Source organism: Lissotriton vulgaris, chromosome 11 (genome assembly GCF_964263255.1).
Source record: "Lissotriton vulgaris chromosome 11, aLisVul1.2, whole genome shotgun sequence".
NCBI lineage: Eukaryota > Metazoa > Chordata > Amphibia > Caudata > Salamandridae > Lissotriton > Lissotriton vulgaris.
The window spans coordinates 801,087,703-801,109,771 of NC_141699.1; positions in this window are offsets into that span (position 1 = coordinate 801,087,703).

The following is a 22,069-nucleotide window of genomic DNA, read 5'->3' on the forward strand; positions in this document are numbered from 1 at the left end:
GGCACATTAATGAAACGAGATTCCTGGACCTGAAGAAGAATGCTCAGAGACCAGTGGGTGAGATGCAGTGGAATAATGACCTTTTCAGTCCCGACCAATGTTACTCACCCTAGAAGCTATAACAACTTTGTCTACCATAAAGTTATTCAAAAGTTAGCCCGATGATACCAAATGTGCAAAACTTCATGAAAGGTTGTGATCCGCAAATATGGGCCACTTTATTTTTAGGTTTGGGTGCCTGGGCCAATTTTTGGTCCCAATCCAACTCTGAAGGCAGGGAATCTCCTGTGCTGTGAAACCTAGGGAGGGACAGACAGCTAAACAAGCCTTCTTGTCAGAGTGGCTGCTGCTTGAAAGAAATGTAAATGTGCACAACTGGTTACCCTGCCCATGTAAAGGGTGCTTGGCTTAAATTAATGGAATCACTTAGAGCCACCTGATGACACAAATGTATTCTTTTTGAGTGGTATTACAAGAGAGTCACCAGCTGAGGTGTAATGTGTGTGCTTTTAAAGGACAGTTATAAAATAAATGGCACTACGTACAGTCTGGGTATTATTAAAATCTATATTTTGGAAGCACTTTATCTTAAACTTTTTCGCGCATTTCGTAGCAGCCTATCTTATACTTAGTGTAATGCAAGTTAAAAATAATGACTTTCATATTCACAATGCTTTCTGTCACAGACAGGACCTCGCAGCACTAATAATACACAAGTCACTATTCTCAACCAATGTTCAATTCTGTGGCCCTCTGGTTACAGACACAGACCTCTGCCAGTGGTGTGATAAACTTGAGGCCCCCTACAAAGTACATGGAGAGGGCCCCCCACACTCCGGGCCCAGTCAGGAGCTCTCAGTACATTGCCAGCGGAGGCCCGCTGGATCTCAGGCTCCCCAGCACAGCTGGGGCTCATGTTACATTACTGACCTCTGCAGTGCATTAACTACTAAATGTTTCATAATGCCCAATTGTGCATTTCCCACTAATTAACTTGATTTGCACTTAAGTTATTTTTCATTTGAGGTGTGTTTTTTGGTATGTCGTGAAAGACCGAAAAAGGTTACAGAATATTTTGCTTTTTTAGCCACGCCTTGGACTCCGCCCCCACAATCACTCACCCCGCCCCAACGCAGCATAACAGTTCCCTTACTTTTATTAATGCACTTCGACCACTGGTCTACAGCAGACGGAAGAAATATACCCTCATTAGCACGGCCCTTTAGGCACGAACTCGGGTTTCCCAAACCGAAGTCAACCCGGTCCACATCATGCTATTTGCATACAAACATCTATCGCGGAAGGAATAAAGATACACTAATTAGGGTGGTCCTTTAGACGTGAACCCGGGTCTCCCAGACCAAAGTCAACCGCTCTAACAACGGAGCCACGCCCCTTTTCAGACCTGATCATGGCCTCGCTTCCACTTGGCATTCTCCCCAACACCAACGCACAATGAGCTGCCTGTTCTGTGCCGAAACACACATACTGTGACCTGCCCTGCCTTTCAAGGTCGCCAACTAGAATATTATGGCAATTGGGCACCAGCAAGACCTGATATATACGTGCACAAAAACAGGCAGATAAAATGTGGAGCATCGAAGGCAGGACCTTCACCCTAATTTTCCAAAGCGAGACACGCACACTCACCCTTCCCTGAAATAAGAAACCATGCTGTGTGCTTTAGCCTGGGCTGTTCACCGCCACCAGAGAGTTCCACTAGAACCAACTCCCCCACCAGCGAAGGCTGCTGTCAGTATGAGCAAGGCAGGACAGTAGCTGCCAGCATGAAAAGATAGCTAATGTGTTTCTTGCGCAGTTTCCCAACCACCGATCAGCACAGTGAAGGGCTAATGAGGGGGAATTGCGAGTTGTTCGCTACCCTGAACCTAAAACATTTAAACTGTAAACATCATGTCTTGGTCTCGAAGGATAACAAACAGAAAGATAGCGAGCGGAGAGAATGTGTATAAGTTATCTCTGACGGGGCTGCCAAATTCAGCTACGAGATGCATGAATACATTTTACACAGCCAATACATTTTTAAAACGTATTAATAGAGTTTCAGGATCCCGTCAAGGGAAGCATGGTTATTACCTGCATTTTGTTAGGCCCCTGAATCTCGGATGCCTAGATCTTGAAATGCAACATTAGAAAACGTGCACTATTTACAAGAAAGATAAATATTGTCTTTCACCAAAATACCAAAGGAAGTTATGGAACAGTGTTTTGCAAAGTACTGGAGAAGCCGGGGATCGAACAGGGCATCGTACCTGCAAAGCACGCGTTCGCCTGTCATTCTCACCAATCACAATCATTTCCACTGCTGGTATTAACAATTAGCCCTTCTGACCTTTCTTTATATGTAAGTCACAGAATTCTTTATATGTTTGTCACAGAACTAGGTTGCATAGACATGCGTGAAATTGGTGAAAACATGTCCTTTGCACATATACCTGACAGGTGCTCCTGTTTTCTTTTTTTCCTGTTTTTTCCCAACAGGCATTGTGTTTATAATTCCAGGCAAATCATTCTTCTTGTCCTAATGATGATCCCTTTAATTTATGACCTTGGGGTCGAAACGTCGTCAACATACTAAATAGTGCCACCGTCCTCCACTGTGTATGAAATAACGTGGTTACTATGTTCGTTAGCTTGTTTTCATTTGTTTGCTAATTTCAAGCTTTCAATGCTCCAGTTGTTTTGCCTGTGTCCATCTTTTTTGTTGTATGCTTATTGTTTGCTTGTTCCTTTGTCTTTTCAATCAGGTGCAGGACTGTTTCCCTTTGTATCTTCCCTCCCTTGTTTGTTATAAAAGTACTTGTATCTACATATTAAAAATCTTTGCCCGGCTGGGCATTGACACTTTATAGTACCCATTATGGTCTATATTGCATTTGTTTGTTCTTTAAACTTGTTTACTAAGGACCATGGTATTGAACTAGGGGGCATATTATCAAGAAACAGCGTTAACATTGTCGCCGCTTTAGCAGCAGAAAACTGCCGCTAAAGTGGCGATAATGGGCTTGATAATACACCCTTGTGAATTCCCATGGAAGCCCATGTTCCGGTGTGAACATGGGCTTCTATGGGCATTCTCTACGGCGTATTATCAAGCACATTATCGCCACTTTAGTGGCAGTTTTTGGCCACTAAAGAGGCGATAATGATAACGCCGTGCTTGATAATACGCCCCTAGGTGTCCCATAAGACTGAGAGCGAAGGAGAAGCTTGCAGTCATCTCTCCCGTGCCGCGTGCTGAAAAGCACTGTCCACCTCCTGTGGCATGAGACGCACGCAGGCCGTGCCTAGGCCAAGGGCGGGCCCATCCATGCCCGTCAGAGACCAAAGGAGGTTAGGCTGGGCCACCTGTCTTGGTTCTCTGACCCCTGGTCCTGGGAGCTTGGGTCTGGAGATCCATGGCAGACGCAGCATCTAGGGATCCATATCAGTAAAGATCCTTGTGGGGAAGTATCCTGATCATACTGCAAGAGCAGGTAGGCTGTCCCTTTATTCCTCGTTATCAGATTTGGTCAGCCTCAGCCACCCACTTTTATTGGTGCAAGACTGTTGTTTTCATGATCTTCTCTGGCTTCGAATTCCTTTTTATTGCCACAGTTACTGGTTTGGTTTACAATGCCCATCCTTGTAGGTTTGAGGAACACTGTGGACAGATATGGGGAAATGCAAAGCAGTCATGGCAGCAGCTTCGGGGCCTGCGGCAACTACGATGGACACGTTCTCACAAAGGGAAGAAGGGATCCTTGACAAAGAGATAGAGTTGGTGGCCTGTCAGCATTCCAGCTCCCCAATAAATCATCCTTTCCCCAGTCCTACAAGAGTACCATCATCTTGGGGTTCCTGAGCCGGGTCCAAGATCCTTAACTTCACCTACCCGGCAGGAAACAGGTGGTGAGGCTGGCCCTTCCGCCTCATTGGTTAATGATACCGGGTTGAAATATTGTCTTCTTTTGTGCAGAGTAAGAGCGTTATTATGTCTCCCGCCATTCAACAACCAACCCCAGTAGGGAGCAAAAAAGCAGGAGTAAGAACTGGAGCCAAAAAAAAGTGTTCCTTAACCTAGGGTAAAGCTAACCATTTAGTGACAGAATGGACACCTCATAGCACCCACAAGTTGCAAGCCCTGACCAAGGAGGATATGGCGGCCATGATGAATGGATGATTGGGTTCTCTGCTGGCGACTATGGATTTAAAACTGGACCCAATCAAGTAACATTTGGCAAAAACAGAGCTAGAATTTCTTAGGCTCAATCAGAAAATCCCAATGGGCGATACAGTACCTCACATTAGACCAGTGAGATTACCTGGCTGTTCTTGCACAGAGGGCTGTAGTCGGCTTGGTCAGTGTACAATGAGACAGGAGCAGTTATCATCACCAATCTCCGTGTTGGGGAGTATAAACCAAACCACTCAGCCTCCTGAGGATTCAGCCTCCTCAGCAGTAATGATAAAGGGGGGGCTGCATTGAAGAATACTAGTTCAAAAGATTGTTCTGGGTCTGCTAAGTCTTCATCGGGTGAGCTATTGAGAGGAAGGAATGATAGCTCAGGGGCCGGGGCATCGGGTACATGGAGACAGAGGACAATCACTCTAAAGCTTCCACCTGAATCAACACCATATGTACTGGTTTGGGGGAATGTTCCAGTGCTTCCGATGGGTGTCTCAGAAGACTTTTGTCAACTAAACAATAAAGTCTTACATTGGTTGAATTCCAACATGGCACTGGGATTAAGGGTGGAGTGATATATTAACATGGTGCAGAGAGTTGATTGGGTTGGGAGATCTAAAAAAAACTGTGAAGGAGATTGTGTCATTATCAACTAACCCGAGTAACTCCAGATGTCATATTCTGACCATTGTGGCCCTTCCCCTGTGACACTGGCTGAACTCTATTTATAAAAAGATTTGACGTGATATGCCTTTAGGAAATGTGGGCCATCGAGAACAGCTTTTTTATTGAGGGGTACAAGTCTTCTTTTGCACCTGCCGCCCCCTCAAGGGTGGGTAGACCCAAGGGGGGTTTGGTAGTCTATGTTTCCTTAGCAGTACAATGTAGATTGGTTGTGATACCTACTGATAACTCATGTTTGAAAGCCTTGTCATTCCCTTGTGGGTCAGATAAACTGTTGCTTCTGAATGTCTATAGCGCTAAATATTTCCTTCCTGATGTATGTAATATCTGTGTGTTGGGCTCCTTCCTAGAAAACTGAATATCATTACAACACACTATATTAACTTTATGCTTGTAGGAGATTTCAACATCCACTTATGTGGCGACCCAAGAGGGATGGGTCTCAGAGATATGAGTTGCCCTTGTTTGAGGGAATGCATCCAAAACACATCAAACAGGGAGATACCCTCAACGTCCTAGTGAATGAGTTTGTTCTAACCTCGCCCGTGTGTAAATTGGACCAAGGCAGGAAGCGTTTACAGGGAGGGCATGTGACTCGTTTATTCAGTTTATTTTTGTTTCAACCCCTTTTTTTTAATCTTATCTTGGACATCTCAATAGAAGTGTCACTTGGCCGATGGGGACATTATCGACATCACAAAGTTAGCATGAGCCCTGCAAGCCATGATACAGCTTTTGTGCACATTACTGCATGGCTTTATTTTTGCAAGATTCTGTTTAAGCCTTCCACATGAGAACTGTCTGCTGTGTTCCTTCTCTGCCTGTTTCTGGAGTTTAGTCTGAACATTGTAAGCAAGGTCGATAAACAATGCCCCTTGTTATTCTGTTCTGGTCAGGTCCTGACACCTAGACAAAACATATTAATGCAGCTGCTGCTGGAGACTCGTACTTTGAAATTATGAGGATGCATGTTGAGGTAACGAACACTTGGAGAGGGACATTTCCAGGGAGAAGAGCAACACGCACCTATGATTTAGAAATACCATCTATGGTATAAGGTATAGAGTCTGCTTACAAAGCCCAGAGATCTTCTATTATATAATAATACTTCTTCTTACCAAGGGAAGGGAGGTTAGGCATCATAGTCCTTTCTCCATTGTCTTTACATGATGACATCTCCCTTTATGATGTATGGCCTAGCTGCAATGGTAACTATATTCGTGTTATGCATGTTTCTGCTTCTTGTGGCTCGTATACTGCATGTTAGCTCACGATAGTTAAAATAAACATTTTAAACTATTTTCGTGTCTCAGTTAGATCTTCTTGTGGACAGGTGAGTCTTGTTACCACGATTCCTGAGAGATCCGGCAGTGTTATGTTCTGGGGTGTCCAATTCTTTTCTTCTTTGTGAGTGCGTAGAAGAGCGAGTGGGACACTATAGCTAGTCGGTTTTGGGCTTCTGGGCACTAAGGTGGTGGGAAGGCTTAGCCCCTATACACTGAGGTCCCATAATCCTGTGCATAGTTCTGTGTATGTGCAGAATTCCTGCAAAAGAAGAAAGTATCTACAGTGACCATAACCTCTTGTGCATTAAGATTAGCTGGCCTCCATTAGCCAAAACAAGGGGGGCAGGAAGCAGGACCATATTGAAAGTTATGGATGGGGACAGAAGGCTCAGATATTCCCTGACCTTTGTATGAGTCCCTATCCGCTATGTGCCATAAGGAGTTAGTGGCATGCACAGCCCTGCAGGCAGAGCTGGGGGACGTCCTTGAGGCTTTCACAGTATTTTCCGGTACTACAGTAGACCTACTAAAGGCCCCGCCCCTGCGGCACCTCGACCGGGCCCCAAGATGGTTTGATTCCAATTGCTCTCATTAATCACGGAAATTTAGGGAAGCACTAGGTACCAAACCAAGAGACCAGGTTTGGTAAAGATCTTTACAAGGCTGTATAAAGCTGAACTAGCAACATGCAGGGCCGAGTTGAGGGAAGAGACATGCAGCGAGCTCACCAAAGCAAGTACCCGAAACAACAGCTACAAGTTCTGGAACGTCCCAATAGCATTTTTTTGGCAGCAGATGCTGCAAATGCTATTGATGCTTACATTACTGAGGATGAATGGGTAAGTCACTTTGAGGGAATGGTTCAGTGCCCACTAGATGTGAGTGCCTCCTGTGGAGTAGGAGAAGGGAAATCTACTTTAATAATTACAGTCAAGGAAGTTAGGAAGGGCATTGTGGAGTTGTCCAGAGATAAGGCACCAGGACCCAACGGGATCCCCCCTGACATTTATATCTCTAACCTGCAGTTGTGGGTGTGAGCCCTCAACTCAATTATTAATGCAGCTGTCAGATCTGACCCTCCAGGTACCTGAGCTACATTTACTATCGTCCCACTTTCTAAAAAAGTCAACAGAGATAGCACCCACTGTTATAGGCCAATATCTCAGCTGAACTCAGTGGTCAAGGTGGCTAGACGCATTTTAGTAGACAGGTTTACCAGCAAGGCAGATGCAAATAACATTCTAGCAGATGCTCAATATGGTTTCTGCCTGGGTAGGTCAACAGTGGACCAATGTTTGAACCTGTTTATGATTCTAGCAAGTACACAGTCACCTGCCCGGTACCATCTATCTGTCCTTTGTGTTCGATTGTGTGAACAGAAGTAAGCTCTGGCAGACTGTCAGCCATGGGGTGAGTAGAGATATTGTCCTCTTTTTACAAGATCTCCATAGGGACACGAAGGCTGAGGTATGTTATAACAAAGATCTCAAGGTCCCTCAACAGTTTCCAATTCAGAAAGGTGTCCGGCAGGGTTGCATACTGGCCCCTTTTCTGTTTTATTTATTAACATTTTGGAGAAGGTACAAGTGGAGGCAAAGGTGGACTTCCCACATGTGGGACGGCGCAATCTGCCAGTACTACTGTACGCTGATGACACTGTCCTCATGGCCCTGACTGTGTGGAGGCTGCAAACGCTGCTTAGCTCCTTTGTGAATTTTATGGAGGATCAGGACCTACTGGTTAACAACTCTAAATCAAAAGTGATGCAAGTGGGACCTAGCTCAAGAAAGTCTTTTCTTTTTAAGGTTGGGTCCATTCCAGTCCCAAAGACTAGTGTTTTTTCTATCTGGGGGTCTTGTTGGATGCTAATTTGAACTGGGGGCTTAAAAGAGCAGAAAGAAAGGGGATCTTTTACTTTGCCTCCCTATTGGGTAGGAGACCGATTGGGACACTCCTGCAGATTTATAGTGCCAAGTGTATTACCATTGTGGCGTATAGTAGTGAAATCTGGGGTTATATCACTCATGATGGTTTACAAATATCCAAAAACAACTTACTGAGATGACTCTTAAGCATACCCCAGGGCACTTCCACTTTCGCAGTACATGAAGAGCTTGGCCTGGCCTATCCTCCTATCCTCCTGGCCTGTTGGCCTTCTGCCCCCTTTCAACATGGATAAAATTTTGGCTTGATAACGGAACCACTCTAAACAAAGAGATCTTAAAGAACTGCAAGGCCCTTGACCATCCTCATTATATCCCTTGGCTCAACTACATACAGGAGTGTTTCAGGAGTCTAGAAGGAGCAGATCTATTTTGTAACCCGGAATCAATTAGTAGGAAGGCCCTGGGCTGGGTTAAGGAGGCCTTTTGTAGACAGCTGGTGTCAGACAGGGAAGATCGTGAGCTAAGGACGCCTAGTGTACGTAGAATTACTATTTTGAAAATGGTGCAATTCACAGAACCATACCTTTTAGGGCTTTCTAGCTCTTACAATCGTTTTTTATTGACCAGGTTCCACTTTGACCTCTTTCATCTTCTTCTCGTCCATCCATGTGGGCGGAACAAGGGTCAGAGCCTGTCACCATGAAGCTGCAATGGCAAGTGTCCAAAGAATATGCTCCACTTTTTATTGTGTTGTAGGTACTATGAGCTACCAAGGTAGACCTGCATTATCCCTATTTTAAAAAAGGCACATTTTAGCCAGGTGCATCCTGCTTTTATTTTTTTATTACTGCTTTCAGGAAACTCTGTATTTCATGTTCTTAGGTTTTTTTTCAAAGTCTGCTGTTAGGCTCAGATCCAGTTGTGGTTTATAGCTGGGGTGTATCATGGCTGGACGTGATGTGATTATGGTATTCTCTTTTTACTTTGTATTTATTTTTATTTTTACTATTGAATATTTTTATTGAATGACTGTAATATGTGGCTGGAGTTTTATAGGCATGTCGCTTTAGTACATACTTTGTAAACTTGACTTTTATATTTTTTTGCAAAAGATGAATAAAGTATTGTTGTTTTTGGGTATTCTTACAGAGCAAAGGCACTTTTCCTTGCAATGTGTTAATTCAGTGGTAGAAAGCCTCTACCCCGCAGTGTTTACCCCATAGGACATTATTTCCTTTGCAGGTAAGAACCACCCATGCCTTTTTTTGGAACTTTACCACATTGTACTTTAAACACAGGTACGTATTTCTTTTAAATGTACATAGTATTATGTCATTTTATAGAAAAGTGATTTAAGGATTATGGGATGGTTAAGGGTTTAATGTGCAAAGGGGTTTTAAGAGATTTGTAGGGTTTCATGTGTGATACGCTTTGTAGATCTCCAGAACAAAGCCTGGGAATAGGCTTCCTCGATCCCCCGGCACTAAGGACCTAGGGCTAAACATTGGTCACAGAATAATGTTCGCAATTTACTACCAGTATTTTTAAGACTAGGGTGGTATTTTGCAAATGGTCCTATGTACTTATAGATCAGTTCTCAAAATATCAAATCACAGTGGGTCAGAATTCAACTTGCCTCATGAATATTAATGAGGTGGGTCGCAGAATTAGAACCACAGTAATTCTCTACCATTACAAGAATGGTGGCCTTTTGGAATGTGGGGATTTTCAATGCATTTATTTTATGGCAAGACACATTGGCTCCTAGCTTCTGGCTGCTGTCTTGAATTTTACTATTTACCATCAGCAAAGATATAACATTTCTTTATAAAAACTATGACTCCCATGAGTCCTCTGAAAAACATACACTGCACATTCTGTCCATTTTGGACGTGAGGGTGTATTTCGCATTATGAATCTGGGGCCATATTATCAAGAAAGGGCGATACATTATCGCCACTTTTATCGGCAGGAAAACTGCAGCTAAAGCGGCAATAATGGGCTTGATAATATGTCCTTGTGAATTCCCATAGTAGCCCAGGTTGAGGTTTCCTGCAGATAAAAGCGGCGATAATGTATCGCCCTTTCTTGATAATAAGGCCCCCAGTGCTTAATGTCGGGAGCAAGTTTGCATTTGAGAGTTTGCCTCTGCCAAGGGCAATACTTATCAGTAGGCAATTTTGGCCAGTAGAGCCTGGTTGGGATTTCCCTATTAAGTGCATTGGACACTTAATTGATTGACCCTGCATAAGGGGCGGGGCAGCTTGCATACGCTAGGCAGAGCTCGTGCTGACAAACAAATGCCACCAGTTCACCATGGATGGCTTTGAAAGCCCTGGTATAGCTCACCCACTTTAAGTTCAGAATGTGCTTAGGCAGAAAACAAATTAAGAACAAGCCTCCACAGAGGGACATTGTCCAGCAATTGATAGCAGTGCAGTTCCTCGGTCTGACCAATAAGGTGAAAGGAGTCAATTTGTGACACAGGAAAGGGAAAGAGACTGACTTATGGACCTTACTTGCCCCATGGACATCTCCTGGCAAGGCCACGATACATATCCTACTTTTTACATACACACATTGTACTTGGTATGTTACAGGCTAAGGCATTCTTTAGTGATGGTCTAGCACATGTACAGTGGTGACCACTTAGTGACATACTTCCAAGGACTTTCTAAGGACATGCAATCAAGGCCCCAGATGTGACAGAACACCACCTGGTTTTTAGAGGATACTCAGAGGAATTACCATTGCAGTGAATGCTGATGGGGAACAGCCAGACAGGAATTCCCCATATCATTTTGTGTCTATACATTCTGATGAATGGGACATCCCTATTCTATTGATGATTCCCTAATACAAGTATTAGTGGAAGCCTTAGAAGGTATTAGTGATACTTTATAGCAAATTTCTATATGTGTGTCATGACTAATAGGCCTGTCTGGGTGGGCAGTCAAAATGATCAAGAAGAACAATGACACTCTTCACCATGAGGAGGAAGAGGATCCCTGTGCTGGTCCTTCATTGGAGGTTGATGAATTTGCCAAACTGAGGGAGATCGTTTTGGGACATGACTCTGAACTGCTAATGAACTTCTCAAAGAAACAATTGTGGCTAGCCACAGGTGAGGGAGATCATTAATCTCAGGGGGATTCCTATGTCAGAGGAGACAATCAAGATGGCAATTCCACAGGAACTGATATAGGCATGAAATCGAAATGGAATGGTCCCTGCAACCAAAATGCAGTCAGATTGACCTAGCTTCAGAAAAAAAGAAGCAATCTCACTCAGGCGAGTATATGTAAGATTTAGAGGAGAAAGGGAACTTTGCCCAAGAACTCATCAGTCAATTGAGGCCTTCAGACTGGGTACTTCCCAAAAGGTAGCACTCACATTTTAAATAGACTGCAGAGCTGCTAGAGGGAGAGGTCTGTAACAGGCTAGGGGCAGGATTCCTTAGGCCTGATATTGAAAGGAAGTTGACGGCCACGTAGAAGGTTGACTCAAATCAATTGAGTTGTATGTCAAAATATGCACAAGATACAAAGGCAGGCCTAGAATGGCTAGATCAAGTACTGGATATTAGAGGACACTTCCTGAAAATCCTATATCTGGCCATGGAGGAGAATGAGACAGGTGTTCTCCTTGTCCCAATCATTCTGAAAGAGTAGGGCCAGAGAGAAGCATTCTTTCTATGCAATGCTAATTGTGCTCTGTCAGCCAAATACTGTAACATATTTCTCTCCAAAATTGATCCTAAGATAGGAATCTAGTGAGGACTGAAGGATGTGTAGTAGCACAAGACCAGATATGTGATACCTTTTCATTGAAGAGATCACTAGGGACGTGGCTTACGCAGCTGATAAGATGGCGACATCCTGCTGAGCTTCGTCCGTCCATAGAATTTAAATTTCGGACACATTGAGACCATGCCCAGCGCACTCAAGGCTGGTCTCCAACGTCTCTTCATTGTTGCAGTCTCCTGAGCGAGCGGAGCTGTAATTAGACCAGTTTTTTTTATCACATTCAGCATAATGCACAACTTTCCTTCAGGTACCGAGCAGCCGCTATTTTATGCATTCCGGCGCTCGCTCTGCATTTCTTCCACCTGAAATACTTGACACTTGGTAGTCCATATGCTAGGCATCTTGAACCGTTTGCAAACCCGAGTACAGACTTCAAGGAGCTTTTATTTTCATGATATAATGCATTTTTCACAAACGTGCAGAGCAAGAAAAGTCAGTCACAATGTCCTTTGAAATTAAAGACAATGGGCCATATGTAGAAAGCCTAATTGCGCTCGCAAATGCTGAACTTCACAGAATTTCAGCATTTGCAATCGCAATTAGGGCAGTATGCTATGTAGCACACAAAAACCCACATGCAAAATAAGGAATCGCAAAATTTGCGATTCCTTATTTTGCTATTGCATTTAAGGAATCGCAAATTTTGCGATTCCATAAATGCAAAGTAGGAAGCACCCAAGTTGTGCGAATTTTGGCTTAAGGAATCGCAAAATACCACCAACTTCAGGTCGGTGGTATTTTGCGATTTCTTTGAAAAATGCCCTTTTTGGCATTTTTCAAAGTGCCATGTGGGTCACATACATGCCCTTAGGGCATGTATGTGGGCCACATGTGCACACATGTCAATTGCAGGGGTGAAAAAGGGTGTCCTATTGACACCCTTACAACCCTGAAATTGCATTCTCAATTTGCAATTCTCTAATTGAGAATCGCAAATTGAGAAAGTCTTCCCACTCATTCCTATGGGCCTTCTAGCCCATAGGAATGAATGAGAAGGTATTCCTTATTTGCGAATCGCAATTTGCGATTCGCAAGTAGGAATATGTGGGATTCACAAAAAATGTTGCTAATCCTACCTACATTTCGTTTTGCGATTCTCTAATTGCGATTCCATAAAAATCGCAATTTGAGAATCACAAAATGAAAATTACCTACATATCCTCCAATGTTCTTCTGTGCCATATGCGAAAGGTCCCAACATGGTCTTTGTCTGTCCTCTAGTGGAATTATAAAGCATTGCGGTCTACAATCATTTAACAAATGGCATTTTCAACAAATCTCTGACTTTTCTTGAACAGAAAAATTATTCCTGGATCTATTTGTCACAGAAAGTAAGATTCCATTTCTGTCTCTGTTCACTTATTGTTTGTGACTGTCAAGTCTGGGATTTCAAAGTGAAATTTCGCACGCTAGGCCCTAAAAGATCAGAGGGCACAGAGAAACCCTTGCGCCACTGCAATACCAGAAAGTACCAGTTTAAAAATGCAATGTGGGTACGTAGCCTACGCTTCCGACAAGATGATGGCATTCTGCTGAGCTCTGTCTGTCCCCTGAGCGAAGAATTTAAATTCCGTCCACATTAAGTCCATGCCCAGTGCACTCAAAGCTGGTCTCCAACGTTTCTTCACTGTGGCAGTCTCTTGAGCGAGCAGGGCTGAAATTATTCCCACATTTATCGCATTTCAGCACAGTACGCAACTCTCTTTGAAGTACCGAGTGGCTGCCATTTTATGCATTTTGGCAAAAGCTTGCGCTGCATTTCCTCCACAGAATCCACATGTGACTTTGTTTTTTTGTTTTTTGGCTTAAGTCAGCACTGCAACTTTCCTTTATTCTACGGATCCCGCATTAATGCCACATTATAATGCTCTAGTTTATTGCATTAAGCACCTGCCAATGGAATTTGTATCCTTTTGGTGCTTACTGCGCAAATTCTTTCAGAACTAGCTATTTAGTGACTGCATTTACTGCTACACACTCATCATATTTCTCAGTAACCTAAAATGTAGTGGTATTATTTATACGTCTATTTTCTACTGTGTATGTTTTTGAGGTATTAGACTATGTAAATTTGCAGTGTGCTTCTCTTTACGATTCCTTCATTACACCCTTTTTTGTGGGCAGAATTTCTCCTACTTAAAAGCTGCTTCAATCTCAGACACACATTTTTAAAATGTCTACTGAATCATTTAGCCTCTCTAAGGTTTCTTCTGGCACCAAACCTAAAAGAGTCAAGAATGATTCACCTTCTCCGATTCACTCATCCTCAAATCCGGTCCTGGATACAATTCTGGACGGATTACGTGAACTCAAACCCTTCATGAGTGTCACCAACGAGAAACTACAGTTGATTGAAGATAGATGTATCAGCATGGAAGGTAAAATCACTGAAATGAACAACGTGTGGGCCATATTCAGGACTTTACGACAATATTCCTATGTTGGAACAAGAAATCTAAAAGCTTAAGCTTAATGTTGAGGACCTTGAAAATCGCAACAGAAGGAACAACTTACGCATTTGTAGTCTGCCGGAAAAGATTTTGGGCCCTGACCTCTTTTCCTTCCTGAAGAAATTTTTACTTGAACTCTTGAATCTTCAGTCTTCTGCACCTCTAAACATTCAAAGAGCATATCAGCTTGGTGCCTTCAACCTCATTCCACCAGACTGCGTGGTATCTTATTGCTCTTCCTAGAATTTACTGCCCTAATGCGAGTACTGATATGTGCTAGAGAGAAACGTCCTCTTGTCTGGTCTGGTCATAACATCTTTATTTCCCAAGATCGTTCTAATGCGACTAATGCTCGATGTAAGGAATTTCTGGCACTACGTCCTCAAATGAGATCTCTGAATATTCGCTATGGTATACTACATCCCTGCAACTGCAAAGTTACTCATGAGGGTGTTTCCCGCTCTTTTGAAGATTCAACCAAATTAAAATTATTCCTGCAATCTATTACCAGATCATCTATGGATACAAATGTCTAGTATACACTGTTCTCATGTTATTTCAATGCGATTACTACTTTTTAGGTTTCTAATTTGGTTCTCTAGTTATGTTCTCTAATTTTTTGTTACGTGGTTCGAAATGTTCTTAATATATTACCTTCTTTTCTCTCCGATGTTGCTTCTTGCTTTTGGATGCTTACATGCCTGTTTCTCTTCTTACTCTTTTTTTCTCTCAGATCTGACTTATGATTCTTGATCTGTCTCATCTTTTTCTTATCTTTCTTATTTTTTTCTCATTCTTTCTTTTTATTTCCTACCCTCCCTATTTCTGTATTCCCCTTTTTATTTCCATTTTTCCCTTTCTCCTCTTTATCTCTTCACACTCTTTACTATTTTGTTGTGTTATCGATTATTGACAAATGATGTCTTTTCGTTTTCATTGTTATTTTTGCAATGTGTCATCATCTTGTGTCCCCTTTTATCTCATCCTTCTCCCTCCTTTTCCTCTTATCACTTTCACTCTCTTCTTCCTCCATTTACAACTCCTTATGGATTTTCTCCTTTTATCTACTCATGTTCTTTATAATTCCTATGTATTACCTTGTTATTGACAAATGGTGTCTTATGACTTTTATTGTTGTCTCTGCAGTGTGTCATTATTGTTCCTGTACCCTTGTCTCTAAAGTGATTGATGCTTAATGTTGTGTCATGGAACGTCCTTGGTTTGGGTCATTCTGTCAAGCGTCAGAAGGTACTCTCTCAGTTGTCAAAGTTGAATTGTCAAATTGCTTTTTTGCAGGAAACTCACTGCAATGATCTTGAGTCTTTTAAGCTTAAACGTCAGTGGGTGGGCCAGGTTGTTTTTTCCCCTGTGGTCAACCGCAAGGGTGAGGTTGCAATCCTATGTCATAAATCTTTGCAAATTCAAGTTTTGTCTACTGAAAATGACTCAAGTGGACGATGGGCAATACTTCAGGTCAAGGTCCATAATAAAATGATTACTCTCTTCTGTAGGAAGGTGGAATCTGACTACATGGTTGCCCCCACTTTTTTCCTGGTGTTTTGCTGGTTTTCGATTTAGTTGGACTGGGATCCTGCTATTCAGGGCCCCAGTCTATCTGCTTTCTCTATAAAATGGATTCCATGTACATTAGGTACACTCCAGATTGGTTACTGGGTTACCCTTGTGAGTCCCTAGTATATGGTACCTTAGGTACTAAGGGCATAGGTACCCCAGAGACCTACCAGGGGCTGAAGCATGTACTATGCAACCCCTGGGAAGCCTTCCAAAATGGCCCCGCAGGTCTGCTACTACACCCCTTACTAAGATATAGGTTAACTATATCTACCTTAAATCACTGACACATATAAACCTATAAGTGACTCCTATGGCAGGTCTTATCAATCCTGAAGGCAGAGTGTTTCGTTTTGTGTGAGAGGATGCCCATGCATGAGCTGGGCCCCTCTGTAGCTTTCAGAGCCTATTCTCTGATGCTGTGCTGTGATGCCAGACCATATACTCTTTAGTGCATTATAAACTCGCAGTAAAAGCTAACTTTGGAATTGATGCATGGAAACATGTTGTGTTTGGTGTCAAACACTTTGGAATCCTACCCCCCGCCAGTCCTGGTGGCGTGGGTAGAAGTCCACTGTTTTAGAGGCAGAGACATGTACCCACTGGTCAGCCCGATATTAGTTTAACTGAACTGTAGCACCACAAAATGGATGCTGCAGCCACAGACACGGGTCTGACCTCCAGCTGCTGGATGAAACACTGGCAGGGGAGGCCTAGACAATAGGTTTCCTGTCACAGGGAGGTGTAACCACCTCCTAGACAAGCTTTAGTGTATTGGGGCTGGGTGGGGGCACTCAGATAATGCTTGTCAGACAGCACTGGGGGCACATTTGGTGTCCCTGTGCATAGTTCAGTTCAAACCGGTTGCAGGGGCATTCAGCACATGCTCTGGCATGAAACTGGACAAAGGGAATGGGTGTAACCACCCCTCTTCCCTGACCCTCCCATAGGTGGGTCCTCAGAGTATGTCCAACCCCTTTTACTAGTATAAGTATGGGATCCCTGGCACCAGGACTTTAGATTACACCTGTACAAAACTCTGCAACATATATCCTGGAACTTCGACATTCTACACGACTAGAAGATGGAAAAATCTCCCTTGGGGTCAAGGAGTGACCCCCCTGTTAAAACAGGCACCAAAGAAGCATCTTGCCAGTTTGCATTTTTGAAGCTCCTGCCGGACTCCGAAGTATTTGCAACTCAGGACAAATACTTTCTGACTTCTCAGAGGCCGACATGAGATCCCAGCAAAGCTGAGACCCGCAGCCCTCACGAGTGAAATGGGACTGGATCTCCTGGACACCGTGCACATTTGCTAGTGCACCAACTTCCCAAGCTTTCCCGAAGTTGTGCATTGGATTACTTGCAGCCCATGCCCAGAGCACTATTTCCAAGATTGTGGGCCTACACTCCACAAGTGTTCTGTTAGCCCGCTTCTAGCATTTCAGCTTGAGGCCCCTTTGCAAACCCTGGTACATTACCTTGTGGGTCCCCATGAAGGTAACTCTTCATTTCCTTGGGCTTCCCTGGTTGCCCCAGAGGTGCCCAGACTCCCTACCAAGATGTGAGTCCATAAGACCTTGCTGGTCTGCACCAAAGCCACTCTCTGTTATCTGCGTGGGTTGCTGTTGCCAAGGCTTGTTGGGCGCAATCCTGAAACCGACAACGCAGCACTCGACATACTTTGTGGGACACCTCAAATCCAGCACCTGGTTGTCGTCGACACCTCCTGGTCCTCGTGGCTGAAGAGTCAAGATTCACCTACTTCACCTAAAATCACCCAACATCGGTGAGCATCCGCTCATCGCCTTCCTGGTCACTGGCAAGTGGCCCAGACTCTGTCCCCTCTGCTTTCAGGTTCTTCACATCTCTGATCCACCCTTGGATCCACCCAGACACTTTCCACCTGGACGCCAGCAGCATTTTGCAGCATCTTGCAGCATCTCTCCATTGAAATTGATGACGAAACCCAACACGAAAAGACACTTATGCACCCAGCTTCCATGGTGAGGTAACTCGAGTACTCCGGTGCTCACATGGGTATTGACTCTAGAACCTCCCAGTTCTAAAGAGGTTTTCTCTTAGTCCTCTCTAAGTGTCCTTAATCTTTAAAATTATAAACGCGACTTTCCCCAATAGACGTCAATGGTGATTTGAGGCTGTTTTTAGACACTGCATGTGTCCCCCGTGGGTCCCCTGTGTCACTACCTTGGGTGGTTCCTGGTGCCCCAGCGGTTCTACAGGCTCTAGGACTGGTATCTATGCCAGTCATGATACTTATACCACTTTCTTAATATATGGTTTAGTACGCCCCTACGGCTCAAAGTATATTTTGCTAATTTACTGTATGCTGATTAAGTTTACTGAATGTACTTTTGCCTCTAGCCTCATAAAGAGACTAGAGGGATGTGTTTAGAATAAATACATATATTTTATATATATACCTGGTGTGGTTACTGTTAGGAATACTCATGTGAAAAGCTTTCATCATCCCTGTGTAATTTGCCAACATCCTTCTGGTATATATCTAAATCATGTTTCTGTAAATTAAGCAGTTTTGTTATTAATCCTGTTCAAAAACTTATGTTACATTGCTTTTGACAATGCTTGTTTGATTTCCTGGTATTATCCTTAAACTGTTTACTCCGTTGCCAAGGATTTCAATATCACGCTTTAAACAAGATTTGATAGACATAAAAACCACACCCTTGCTTTCTTTATAAATAGCCACACCCAACACATAGCGGAACTTGGCTTTTTGTTTATGTCGTGTGATGATTGATTGATTGATTGATTGATTTTTGAACTCATATAGTGCGTACTGTCACCCACGGGTATCCTGGCGCTTCAGACTAAAAACCGAACCACGATGGAATAGGTCACAACTGGAAGAGCAATGTTAGAGGACTCAGACTAAGCCTCAGGAAAGAGCCAGGATTTCAGGTTCCTGCAAAAGTCTAGCAGGGCGCTGATCTGTCAAAGGCTCTGGGGAAGTACATTCCATAGTCGGGCTCCGGCCACACTGAATGCCCTTTCTCCTAGCCTGGACCGTTTGAATCTAGGCACCGTAAGTAGACCGGCACTGGAGGAGCGGAGCTGCCTTGTAGATTGGTACCAATAGAACTTTCCTGCATAGGAACAGGGCCTAGTTCATGTACCACTTTAACGACCAAGCATAGGGATTTGAAACGAACACGTTCCATCACTGGCAACCAGTGCAGCTCTCTCAAAGCCAATGTAGTCGAGGAGCAACGTTGCCAGCCAAGGGCTAGTTTGGCAGCTGCAGACTGAATTCTTTGGAGCTCCTGCAGAATGTATACTGGGGCCCCCAGATACAAGGAAATTACAGTAATCCAGCCTGCTGCCTACTATACTACTTACTACCAGTGGTCATGCCTCTTTAGGTAGCAAGGGGAGTATTTTACACAGCATACACATGAAAGCAAAACAGACACTGGCGGTCTTATTTGCCTGCGATTCCATCTGGAGATCATTGTCAATCATCACCCCCAGATTACGTACCTTACTTGCCGGAGTCAGTGGTTCCTCCTCTGGGGTAAGCCTGAATTCGGAGGGAAATTGTCTAGGTAGCCTACCAGAGGAACAGTACAGCACCTCGGTCTTTCCAGCAGTAAATTGTAGGGAGTTGTATGTCATAATATGCACAAGATACAAAGAAAGGCCTAGAATGGCTAGGTCAAGAACTGGATATTAGAGGACACTTACTGAAAATCCTATATCTGGCCATGGAGGAGAATGAGACAGGTGTTCTCCTTGTCCCAATCATTCTGAAAGAGTAGGGCCAGAGAGAAGCATTCTTTCTATACAATGCTAATTGTGCTCTGTCAGCCAAATACTGTAACATATTTCTCTCCAAAATTGATCCCAAGATAGGAATCTAGTGAGGACTGAAGGATGTATAGTAGCACACGACCAGCTATGTGATACCTTTTCATTAAAGAGATCACTAGGGGCGTGGCTTATGCATCCGATAAGATGGCGACATCCTGCTGAGCTCCGTCCGTCCATAGAATTTAAATTTCGGCCACATTGAGACCATGCCCAGCGCACTCAAGGTTAGTCTCCAATGTCTCTTCATTGTTGCAGTGTCCTGAGCCAGCGGAGCTGTAATTATACCCGTTTTTTATCGCATTCAGCATAATGCGCAACTTTCCTTCAGGTACCGAGCAGCCGCCATTTTATGCATTCCGGCGCTCGCACTGCATTTCTTCCACCTGAAATACTTGACACTTGGTAGTCCATATGCTAGACATCTTGAACCGTTTGCAAACCCGAGTACAGACTTCAAGGAGCTTTTATTTTCATAATATAATGCATTTTTCACAAACGTGCAGAGCAAGAAAAGTGAGTCACGATGTCCTTTGAAATTAAAGACAATGGGCCATATGTAGAAAGCCTAATTGCGCTCGCAAATGCTGAACTTCACAGAATTTCAGCATTTGCAATCACAATTAGGGCAGTGTGCTATGTAGCACACAAAAACCCACATGCAAAATAAGGAATCGCAAAATTTGCGATTCCCTATTTTGCTATTGCATTTAAGGAATCGCAAATTTTGCGATTCCATAATTGTAAAGTAGGAAGCACCCAAGTTGTGCGAATTTTGGCTTAAGGAATCTCAAAATGCCACCAACTTCAGGTTGGTGGTATTTTGCGATTTCTTTGAAAAATGCCCTTTTTGGCATTTTTCAAAGTGCCATGTGGGTCACATACATGCCCTTAGGGCAGCGGTCTTCAATCTGTGGGGCGCGACCCCCAGGGGGGTCGTGGAGTCCTGGGAAGGGGGTCGCCGATTCTGCAGCATGCAGTACCTGGCATTGGGCTGAGGGTGCTCACGGCGGAGGCCTAATTCACACCGAGGTGTGAAAAACATCAATGCCTCATTAAGAAGTAAAAGGTCTTTGAAAGACCTGTCAAGTACTTGGGTGTGACTGTGTGTGTGTCCCAGAAGCTGTTACAGCCGGGCTCACATACACGAGCTGGGGGGAGGTGGGGGGGGGAGGGGCTGGGGGAGTGGCTGTAGTGTAGCCCTTTCAGTTCAATGGATGTTGCGCACCTGGAGCTGTGGGTCCCGTGACACGTCCCCCGCCCCCAGTAGGGAGGCACAGAGATGTCCTCCCATGAGTGGGAAAGAAGAATGAAGACCGACCTCCCCCCCCCCCCCCCCATGAGAGAGGCACAAAAAAGGTGGGTGGGTGAATGATAGGTGAATGGATGGATGAAAGGCTGAAGGATGGATGGATGTGTGAAAAGGTGGGTGGATGAATGATGAGTGGATGGATGAATGAAAGGGTGGATGGATGAATGATGGATGTATGGATGGAAGGATGAAAGGGTGGATGGATGAAGGATAGATTGGTGAAGGATAGATGTATGGATGGAAGAATGAAAGGGTGGACGGAAGAATGGATGGATGAAAGGGTGGATGGATGAATGATGGATGTGTAAAAAGATGGGTGGATGAATGAAGGGTGAATGGATGGATGAAAGGGTGGATGGATGAATGATGGATGTATGGATGGAAGGATGAAAGGGTGGATGGATGAAGGATAGATTGGTGAAGGATAGATGTATGGATGGAAGAATGAAAGGGTGGACGGATGAAGGATGAAGGATGGATGGTGAAAGGGTGGATGGATGAATGATGGATGGATGGATATGTAAAAAGATGGGGGGATGAATGATGGGTGAATGGATGGATGAAAGGGTGGATGGATGAATGATGGATGTATGGATGGAAGGATGAAAGGGTGGATGGATGGATGGGAGGATGAAAGGGTGGATGGATGAAGGATGGGTGTTTGTATGGATGGGAGGATGAAAGGGTGGATGGATGAAGGATGGATGTATGTATAGATGGGAGAATGAAAGGGTGGATGGATGTATGGATGGATAAAAGGCTGCATGGATGAATGATGCATGGATGGATGTGTGAAAAGGTGGGGGGATGAATGATGGGTGGATGGAAGGAAGTGTGGATGGGTAAAGGATGGGTGAATGGATGGATGATGGATGTATGGATGGATGGATGTGTGAAAAGGTGGGTGGATGAATGATGAGTGGATGGATGAATGAAAGGGTGGATGGATGGATGTATGGATGGAAGGATGAAAGGGTGGATGGATGAAGGGTGGCTGGATGAAGGATAGATGTATGGATGGAAGAATGAAAGGGT